This window comes from Mustela nigripes, chromosome 13, assembly GCF_022355385.1.
Source record: "Mustela nigripes isolate SB6536 chromosome 13, MUSNIG.SB6536, whole genome shotgun sequence".
Classification (NCBI taxonomy): domain Eukaryota; kingdom Metazoa; phylum Chordata; class Mammalia; order Carnivora; family Mustelidae; genus Mustela; species Mustela nigripes.
This window is the reverse complement of record NC_081569.1, coordinates 45,339,917-45,348,764: the sequence shown is the minus strand read 5'-3', so window position 1 is coordinate 45,348,764 and position 8,848 is coordinate 45,339,917. Positions and strand designations below refer to the sequence as shown.

General features: G+C 41.7%; 1 protein-coding gene across 7 annotated transcripts in view; it reads left to right on the top strand.

Moving 5' to 3' along the window:
• Positions 1-4,139: 4,139 nt before the first annotated feature.
• Positions 4,140-8,848, top strand: part of DENND4A (DENN domain containing 4A) — a 129,355-nt gene continuing 124,646 nt past the window's right edge. For all 7 annotated transcript variants that reach the window (XM_059372296.1, XM_059372302.1, XM_059372301.1 and 4 more), the window contains exon 1: positions 4,140-4,415. The gene's annotated coding sequence lies outside the window, so the exon portion shown is untranslated. The remainder of the gene's footprint in view (positions 4,416-8,848) is intronic.

Genomic DNA, 8,848 nt, shown 5'->3' with positions numbered 1-8,848 from the left:
GCGCCCCTCGATCCCAGGACCCTGAGATCATGACCTGAGCCGAAGGCAGGGGCTTAACCCACTGAGCCACCCAGGCGCCCCTCTCTACTGCTTTTTAATATGTTCTTTCATAAAGTGTGTTCTTTGAAAAAAGAGTGTTATTTGATTTAAAAAACAACCAAAACTTCAAACCTTTTCAACTTTTGAATCCCAGTCGGTAAACTATGCTTGTAACTATACATCCATAATATTTTCTTATTTTTTTAAAGATATATTTATTTGAGAGAGAGAGAGTGCACAGGAGTGGGGGGAGGAGGGGAAGAGGGAGAGAGTTTGGAGCAGACTCCCTGCTGAGAAGGGAAGGAGTCCTACCTTGCAGGTTCAATCCTATCACCCATGGGATCATGACCTAAGCCAAAACCAAGAGCCTGATGCTTAACCTACTGAGCCACCCAGGTGCCCCATATGTCCATGATATTTTAATTGGCAAAGGTAGATAAAATATTTGCATTTTTTTCCTGCCAATTAAAAGAGTAATTTTTCTTTTAAAGATTTTATTTATTTGCGAGAGAGAGAGAGAGAACACACAGGCAGGCAGAGAGGCAGGCAGAGGCAGCAAGAGAAGCAGGCTCCCTGATGAGACTGGATCCCAGGACCCTGGGATCATGACCTGAGCTGAAGGCAGATGCTTAACGACTGAGCCACCCAGGCACCCCTAAAAGAGTACTTTTTGTTGTGCCTCAAAGAGTAATTGACTAGATAGGTCTCACAGGGATTAAAACCCATGAAAGGCTAAATCTGCATCCAGAGAGAACAGGAGGTTTGCAATTGGATTTTTTTTTTTTTACAGTTTTATTGAAATATAATTGACACACAGGGGACTGCACATAGCTAACGTGTGGAACTTGCTAAGTATGACATAGGTATACACCTATGAAACCATCATCACAGTCTAGATAGTGGACATATCTATCATCCCCCAAATTCTCTTGTGGCCCCATATACCATAATCTCTCCCTTGCAATCACTGACTGGACTATAGCCATACCCTCACACTGGGGATAAAAACACTGTGGGTGACACAGGCACCGGGAAGAAGGAGCCAGCCTGGCAAAGATATTTAATTTTTGGTTATATGGAGTGAAAAACTCCATGCATGTAGGATATATTTAAAAATAAATGTATCGACTCAGTATTTCAAATAAAAAACCATCTTGATCTTTTGATCTTTATAACTTTATAGAATGTTTAATTATTTTAAATGTGGCAAAAACTTGCTTCCTTCTTTCTTTCCTTTTTTTTTTTTACAACATTCCTCACACAAGAGTGATTTTTAAAACGAAATTTACCCAGAGCTGTAATCGCTTATTTTTTAATGAAAATTAATAGTATCAATTAGACATGCATTTAGAATAGTTGAACATAAAGGGAGAGGCACATTGTCTGGGCCATTTTGGAGCAAATGTTTACAAGACCATAGAGCATATTTTATGGTCAGAGAGCACAATTTTTCAGTGCTAAAAATTAATTGGTGCTATATTAGTACTTTTCATTATTATGTGTTAACTATCTGAGCTAAAAAGTTACACTAGTTCTTATTTCTTGGGTGGTGGTTTCTAAACTTATATGGAATGGTCCACTGAACACTTCAGTGGGACCAAACAATCCTACTGATCACCAAACTCTTTTACAATTTTGGGGAGGAAACTCACCTGATACCTTAAAAAAAAATACATGGTTTATAAAGTAGAATAGGAGTTATTGTTTACTGGGTAGAGTTTCAGTTTGGGATGATGAAGAAGTTCTAGTGATGGCTGCATAGCAATGTGAATATACTTAATGCCACTGAACTGTACACTTAGAAATAGTTAAAATAGTACATTTTATGTAATGTATAATTATCCAAATAAAAATATAAAAATTGATGTGATAGCAAATTTCATTAGAAAATGCACAGCTAAGCACTTAAAAATACATTTGGAACTACAACATCAATAAACTACACACTCATGGGGCACCCAGGTGGCTTCGTTGGTAGATCATTTAACTCTTGATCTCAGGGTTGTAAGTTCAAGCCCCATGCTGGGGGAAGGTATTGCTTGAAAATAAAATCTTAAAAAAAAAACTACACACTTATAACAGTACATATTATTTTCCTTAGTAGCACATTGTACAAAAATGGTTAAGAATGACTGACTGGATTACCACTTGAAATAAAAAAACCCCACACCATTAAATGTACTTATTAAATAGCACTGATTAGGCAACTATAAGTAACACTAAGAAGACATACAAAACACTTAGAAACAACTTACATTATTTAACAATTTTCAGTGAAAGTAGTATTTTTCTGTATACAGTCTTATGTGATTGATGCTCATATATTTTTATAAGGAAACTGAAGATCAGAAGATATAATTTGACCAACTAAGTGTTAAATAGGCTCAACTTTAGGTTCTTTTGTTTTACTTGAAATCCAGTTCTTTGGCCCATATATTGCCCAAAATATAGACACAGATGTCATACTGCAAACTGTGCCCAACTTCCTTGCTCTAATGGCTTTCAGTTGCAATTACAGTAAAATCTGATCTTGTTTCTTATTTTCGTAGGCCCTGGGGGAATAGGCCCTCATTCACCTCTCCAGATTCATTCCAGGCTCCTCTTTATACTTTAGATTTTCCAGCACCAGACTCCACTCAGTTCTAATAGCCAAGGTCCTTATTACCACAGATCCTTTGCACAGCCATTCCCTCTGCCTTAAACAATTCCCTAGGCCATTTCTCACATTACTGACTCCTCATCCCTCAGATGAGCCTTTCCTGACACTCTGTTGTTGTTCTTTTTTAACCTATCCTGTTATTTGCTCTCCTAGGATTCTGTTCATCACCTTTGTACATGGTTTCTTCCAAAATGTGTGAAGTATTTATTGTCCCTCTTTTTCCAACCAGTCAGTTTCATGAAAGCAGACCTTTTTCAGTTTCCCTCATGGCTATTTGCATTTCGACCAATGGTTATTGACTGACCGACTGACTGAATATGATGGAAGAAATGGAGATAGGAAATAGAGCTGTAAACTTGGTTAGTAAAAGGGATAAATGGGACAAAAGGGACAAATATTCTGCACAATCAAGAAAGTTGATTTGAGGGGCGCTTGGGTGGCTCAGTGGGTGAAGACCTCTTCCTTCGGCTCAGGTCATGATCCCAGGGTCCTCGGGATTGAGCCCCGTATCAGGCTCTCTGCTCAGCAGGGAGCCTGCTGCCTCCTCTCTCTCTGCCTGCCTCTCTGCCTACTTGTGATCTCTGTCTGTCAAATAAATAAAAAAAATCTTAAAAAAAAAAAGTTGATTTGAAACTAGAGGGACTTTTAGGGTCCCATGTCTCCTTCATTTGACCATGGAATAATATCTAACATTCATTGAGTACTTTCAGGCACTACGCTAAGCACTTTACATGTATTACACAATTTAACCTCAGAACAACCCTGTTGGTGTAATCAACCTTTATTACTCTCATTTCTCAGAGGCAATTTGCCAACAGCCACTAATGGTGGAGCCAAAGCCAGGTTTAAGTAGGCCATATCCCATCAATCCAATGTAATCAACACCCCTTCAGTCAACAATAGTAGTTTTATCAACGTACTTTCAGAGAACCCCCGTGAATTCCCCATTTTACCTGACCTTCAGAATCTTGGGACCGAAACCTACTAGGTGGATGCTAAACCCTCAGGGGTTTTCTGGGGGAATCTGAGCGCTCCTGGTGTAGGAGCAGCCGCTCAAACGGACGCGTGATGCTCTGGCTGGGCAATGTCAGGACGGTCGGGGCTGCTGGGGAGGAAGGAGGAAGCAGGTCAGTTGGCCCAAGACGGATCCTTGACCCTCCGGCTGGTGAAAGGGGAAGGGAAGGTGTTTCTCACCCACGCCCGCCTCAGGCTTGGGATCTCCCGACCGCAGGGGGAACCAGCGCACATTTCCTCAACTACTGCTCGCGTCACTGGTAGGGGCGGCTCAGCCCCGCCCACCTTCTCCGCCCTGCTCAGCGTCAGGCGCTAGGACCCCACACACCTTAACCCGTCCCCGCCCCGCCCCCTGGGGCTGAGCCTGGCTCGTGATTGGTGCTTGTGCGCAGCGATCCCCGCCCCCGCCCCCTCCGTCACTGCCAAGATGGCACCAGTCGCAGCGGCGGCGGCCGCGGCGGCTGGAGCCAGAGAAGGAGGCGGAGGCAGCGGCGGCTGCGAGGGGAGGGGGAGTCCCGTCTGACTGAGACGGCAGGCCTGGGCGGGCGGGGGTGCCGCGCAGGGCGGAGCGCCGGGCTGGGGATGAGCTAAGCGGGTTTAGAGCGCCGCGGCATTCAGTCCCTCGTGTCCCGCCGCCGTCTGGAAGGGACTGGGCACCACTCTCCAAGCTCGACCCGCTGCTCGCGCTGGAGCCAGCGGTGAGGTGAGTGCGGGGGTGGCGGCGCGGACAGCGGTGGCATGTGGAGCTGTCACGGCCCCGAGCGGTGACAGCCGTGGTCGCGGGAGCGGGGTCGGCCGGGCTCGGAGAGGTGGCGTGGATGGCCGCGACCTCCGCCCGGGGGCTTCTCAGAGCCGGACGGTCCTCGGCGGACTGGGTCCGCTCCGGGCTGGTGCGGCGGTATTGAGAGGAGCGCCCGCACCTCTGTGTCGGACGCGTGAGGGGCTCCGGTGTTTTCATTCCAGATTTTCTATTCCGGGCTGGTTCGGGGCTCTTGTTGTTAGGAGGTGGGGGTGGGGTGGGGGCGGGGGCGGTGAGAGGGGAGGTCCTGAGCTGGGATTTTGACAAGCTCGTTACGTAAGACGGAGGTGGCCTTCCGGAATCCCACCTGCTCGATATTTTAAACAGGCGGCCGCGGGAGCCTGGAGGGCCCCCAGAGGCCCGGTTTTCCTCTCAGGGGTCTGCTTAGCCAACCCTAGCCACCGTGGGCCGGGTTAGCGTTCAAGTTGGTCAGTTGCATTTTGTGTGTGTGTGTGTGTGTGTGCGCGCGCTCGCGCGCTCGCGCGCGCTCGTGTGTGTGTCTGTTTTTGCCGGGGGAAGGGGGTAAATGTTTCTGGTCGCCACCATTCCCTTTGAAGTTTATCGCTTTCGTGGGGGGCGGGGGGGGAGGAGAAAAAGGAAAAAAGCTTGTGACCCAAAACTGGGTCGCAGCGACAGCTTTTCATTATCGTGCTTTTAAATGACAGATGTGTTGGAAGATTTTTGTTATTGTTCCAGAGTGCTTTTAATTCAAACGTATGGTTACGCCTGGAGGCTTAGAGAAGGGTTTTTGTCTTACAGGACAGTTATTTGTTGTTTGCAACAGCAGGACAGACATCAGTCAACAGGCATGTATTTATTTGAGGAGAAAACGCGTGTCAGCCAGCTAGAGACTCGTGAGGACAGAAATTGTATTACTCCGTGAATATGTTATTCTTTCAAACGCATAGTACATTAATTAAAATAATAGTCCAAGTGTGTAAAAAGCAATTTTACAAGATTGCAAGCTGTTGTTTGGTATATAGTCTCTATTTTCTGCTTGCTCTAATCTACCTCTTCTCTCCTCTTGGGGAAAGGAGGCGGAGATACCTGTAAACAGCGTAGCCCAGGTTACACTAATCTATTGTAGTACATTTGAAATAATTGTAAAAAGTAGTCTCTGGGGGACCTAAGATTAGGTGGTAAGTAAGGACTCTTGGGCAAGTTATTCAGTTTATGTTTAGAGTAGATCTGGGATCCAGCTTTTGAAAACTTAAGTATAAAGAATTTCTGAGCTATTTGAACCCTGTTTGAACTTGTAATGAAATAAAAGATTACATTTGGCTTCTCTTATGGGTACTTTGTTTTGTTTTGGCCAGAATTAAACATTCTGGACAACTTTTACTTCATTTTCACAATTTCCCTTTGAACTGCAGCTCTCAGTAGTCCAGACTACCATATATCATGCCATCATCATCATTATATATGTTATATAATTTTCTTTTTCTGAATGATCAAAGATAGACTTACTTCATTGTGGAATTTTTAAAGAATGTACTTTTTAGGAAAATTAATTGATCTTGACACCAGCCCAATAAAAATAAAATAAGAGTAAATTTTGGCCTGAGTTTTAAATTTATGTACACAAATTTACACTTTAGAAAACTGGTGAAGCGAAATACATTTTTTGTTTGTGCAAGAGAGCCAGGAGGCTGATGCTGATTTGTTCTGAACTTTTCCACATGAATTACCACTGGCTTAAATAGTTATTGATTCTTAAGCTCCTGGAGCTGTTGGCCTATTTATGGCAGTCTGAATAATATTTAGAATAATTGGAAAGCTATAAGAAGGAATAGAGTATATGAAATTTATTAATTCATTCATAAATAAAAATCATGGCAGAATTTTAAAAAACAACTTATTTTTTTCATTGAGTGATACTATTTACACTACCTTTTTGTTTCCAGAATTCTTCTAAATAGTCTACCTACTATGGAAACCTAGATTTAAGCACTGATACAGATAGAGATGTATAATACAAATCTTGTATCATTCCTATTTAAATTGATGGCTCATTCCAAGTGGAAAGCAAAAGTGGCTCTAGCAGGAAAATTGACTGGTTATTCTTGTCCTCTCTGGTGTCAGAGGCTTATCTTGGGGCTTTCCTCTTTCTTACCAGATGTGGAAGATGAGACAGACTGAAGGAAAGCTGATAAAAAAAACTTCCTCTTTGTTTAATACCCTAGATTATTGATCACTGCTTAATAGAATTTGTGAGTTGGGGAGAAACGAAGCACTCTATGCTTTATTAGTGTGTATTCTAGTTATCACTTTTGAATTCTAAAACAGCAGTGCAAGCTGTTGTTTGGTATATAGTCTCTATTTTCTGCTTGCTCTAATCTAATCTAATCTAAAAATTTATAATAGTCAAAATGCCATATAATAGAGGAATAGCGAAACAAATGATAATCCATGTGGTAGATGCAGTTTTTAAGGGTCCCATTTTCAGGAATATTTACTGACATGAGAAAGTACAGTATAGTGTTGAGAGAAAAGTAAGAATATAAAGAATATACTTTGTTATTATTTATAGTATATCACATATACATGGCAAGAAAATTGGCAGGAAATAAATTTTTTAAAGATTTTATTTATTTGAGAGAGAGAGCGAGAGAAGGCATGAGCCGAGGGAGAGGCTTTTGGAGAGAGAAAGGCAGACTACTCACTGAGCAGGGAGCCCAACACAGGGCTCCATCCCAGGACTCTGAGATGATGACCTGAGCTGAAGGTAGATGTTCAACCGACTGAGCCACCCAGGCACCTCAGAAATAAATATTTTAATAAAATATTAAAAGGTGTCTGGTTGATGGGATGATAGGAAGTGTTTATATTTTGTCCTGTCTTCTGAATAGTATTACTGTAGTAATGACAAGAGTGACATTAAAAGGTTTTAAGGGTCATAGGAGAAAATCCCCCAAATCCCACAAAACCACTACTCCAATGGGAAGACTATCTTATGATTCATTATTAGAAAGCTAACTCAAAGTATGGTGCTTATGCAGTATGCAATAATGGAAGGAGCTAATAATTTAGGTGAAGGCACACTTCTGGTTACCAGCACCAACCTCCAGTGGTTTTACGTATATAGATGCTTCTATTAATGCACATTGTTACTCTCCAACCTCTTTTCTATTTGGATCTTACACCCAAACTGTTTTATATTGATAGTGCCACCTGTTGATGGACTGCCTGACTGAGTCTTTCCCTCTTCACCCCATCAGTCAATAGATAGCAGTCTTGGAATGTTTATGAGGTGCCAGGTATTTTGTTAGTCACTGAAGATACAGAGGTAAATGGAACATCATTTCTGTCCTGAAACTCTGGCTGAAAACCCTTTCTTCTGTGGGCCAGCAGTGCATACCGTGTACTCTGTTTTTCCTGTTCACTGCTCATGGCCTGGCACCGCAGTCAGTATCTTTTTGATGGTGCTCATATCCTCTTTTAACTTTCTTTATGGGAAAATGTTTCGAGGTCCAAACAACCAATTTACAAATAAGGTTTTGGAACATTACTTGATTGTATGTTGGAGAATCTTATATTCAGAAGGACTGCTGTTACTGTTATTTTCAAAGTGTGTGATTCTCAGTGCCTTGTTTCCTTCTTTTAAAAAGCACAAAAAGTAGAAACCAGTAGGGAGAAGAGATAAACTATCAAGAAAAATATCAAGGGAGTTTTCCTGCTGTTGCTATACTTTATTCACTAAAAATAGTGAGTCATCAAAATGTATAGTAAGAGAAACTATTTCTGCTGTACTTTTAGTATCTCTTTGAATCCATTTAAAAATGCATTTTCCATGTATATATATACATAAATTCACAGTTTACCTGTTTTCATTTCCAAATAAAAGCTGAAATAGGAGATTGGAAATTTCTTAAATTTCTTTTTATTTTTATGGTAATATTTTATAGATGATACATTTTCTTGAAAAGCTTTAAAGATACAAAAAAAGTAGTAAGCACACATATACTCATCATACAAAATGTTAACGTTTTTTCATTTTTGTTTCAGATATATTTTTAATATAAAAAAACTATGTATATTGGGGTGCCTGGGTGGCTCAGTCAGTTAAGCCTCTGCCTTTTGCTCAGGTCATGATCTCAGGGTCCTGGGATTGAGCCCTGCACTGGGCTCTCTGCTCAGCAGGGAGCCTACTTCCCCATCTCCTTTCTCTGCCTACTTGTGATCTCTCTCTCTATCAAATAAATGAATAAAATCTTAAAAAACAAAACAAAACTATGTATATCATAGTTATCACACTGAATGCTTAAAGAGCAGATAGAACTTTATACTGTACTTGAACATCGCTGATAAAGTCCTTTTTGTACTCCTCAGTTTCATCC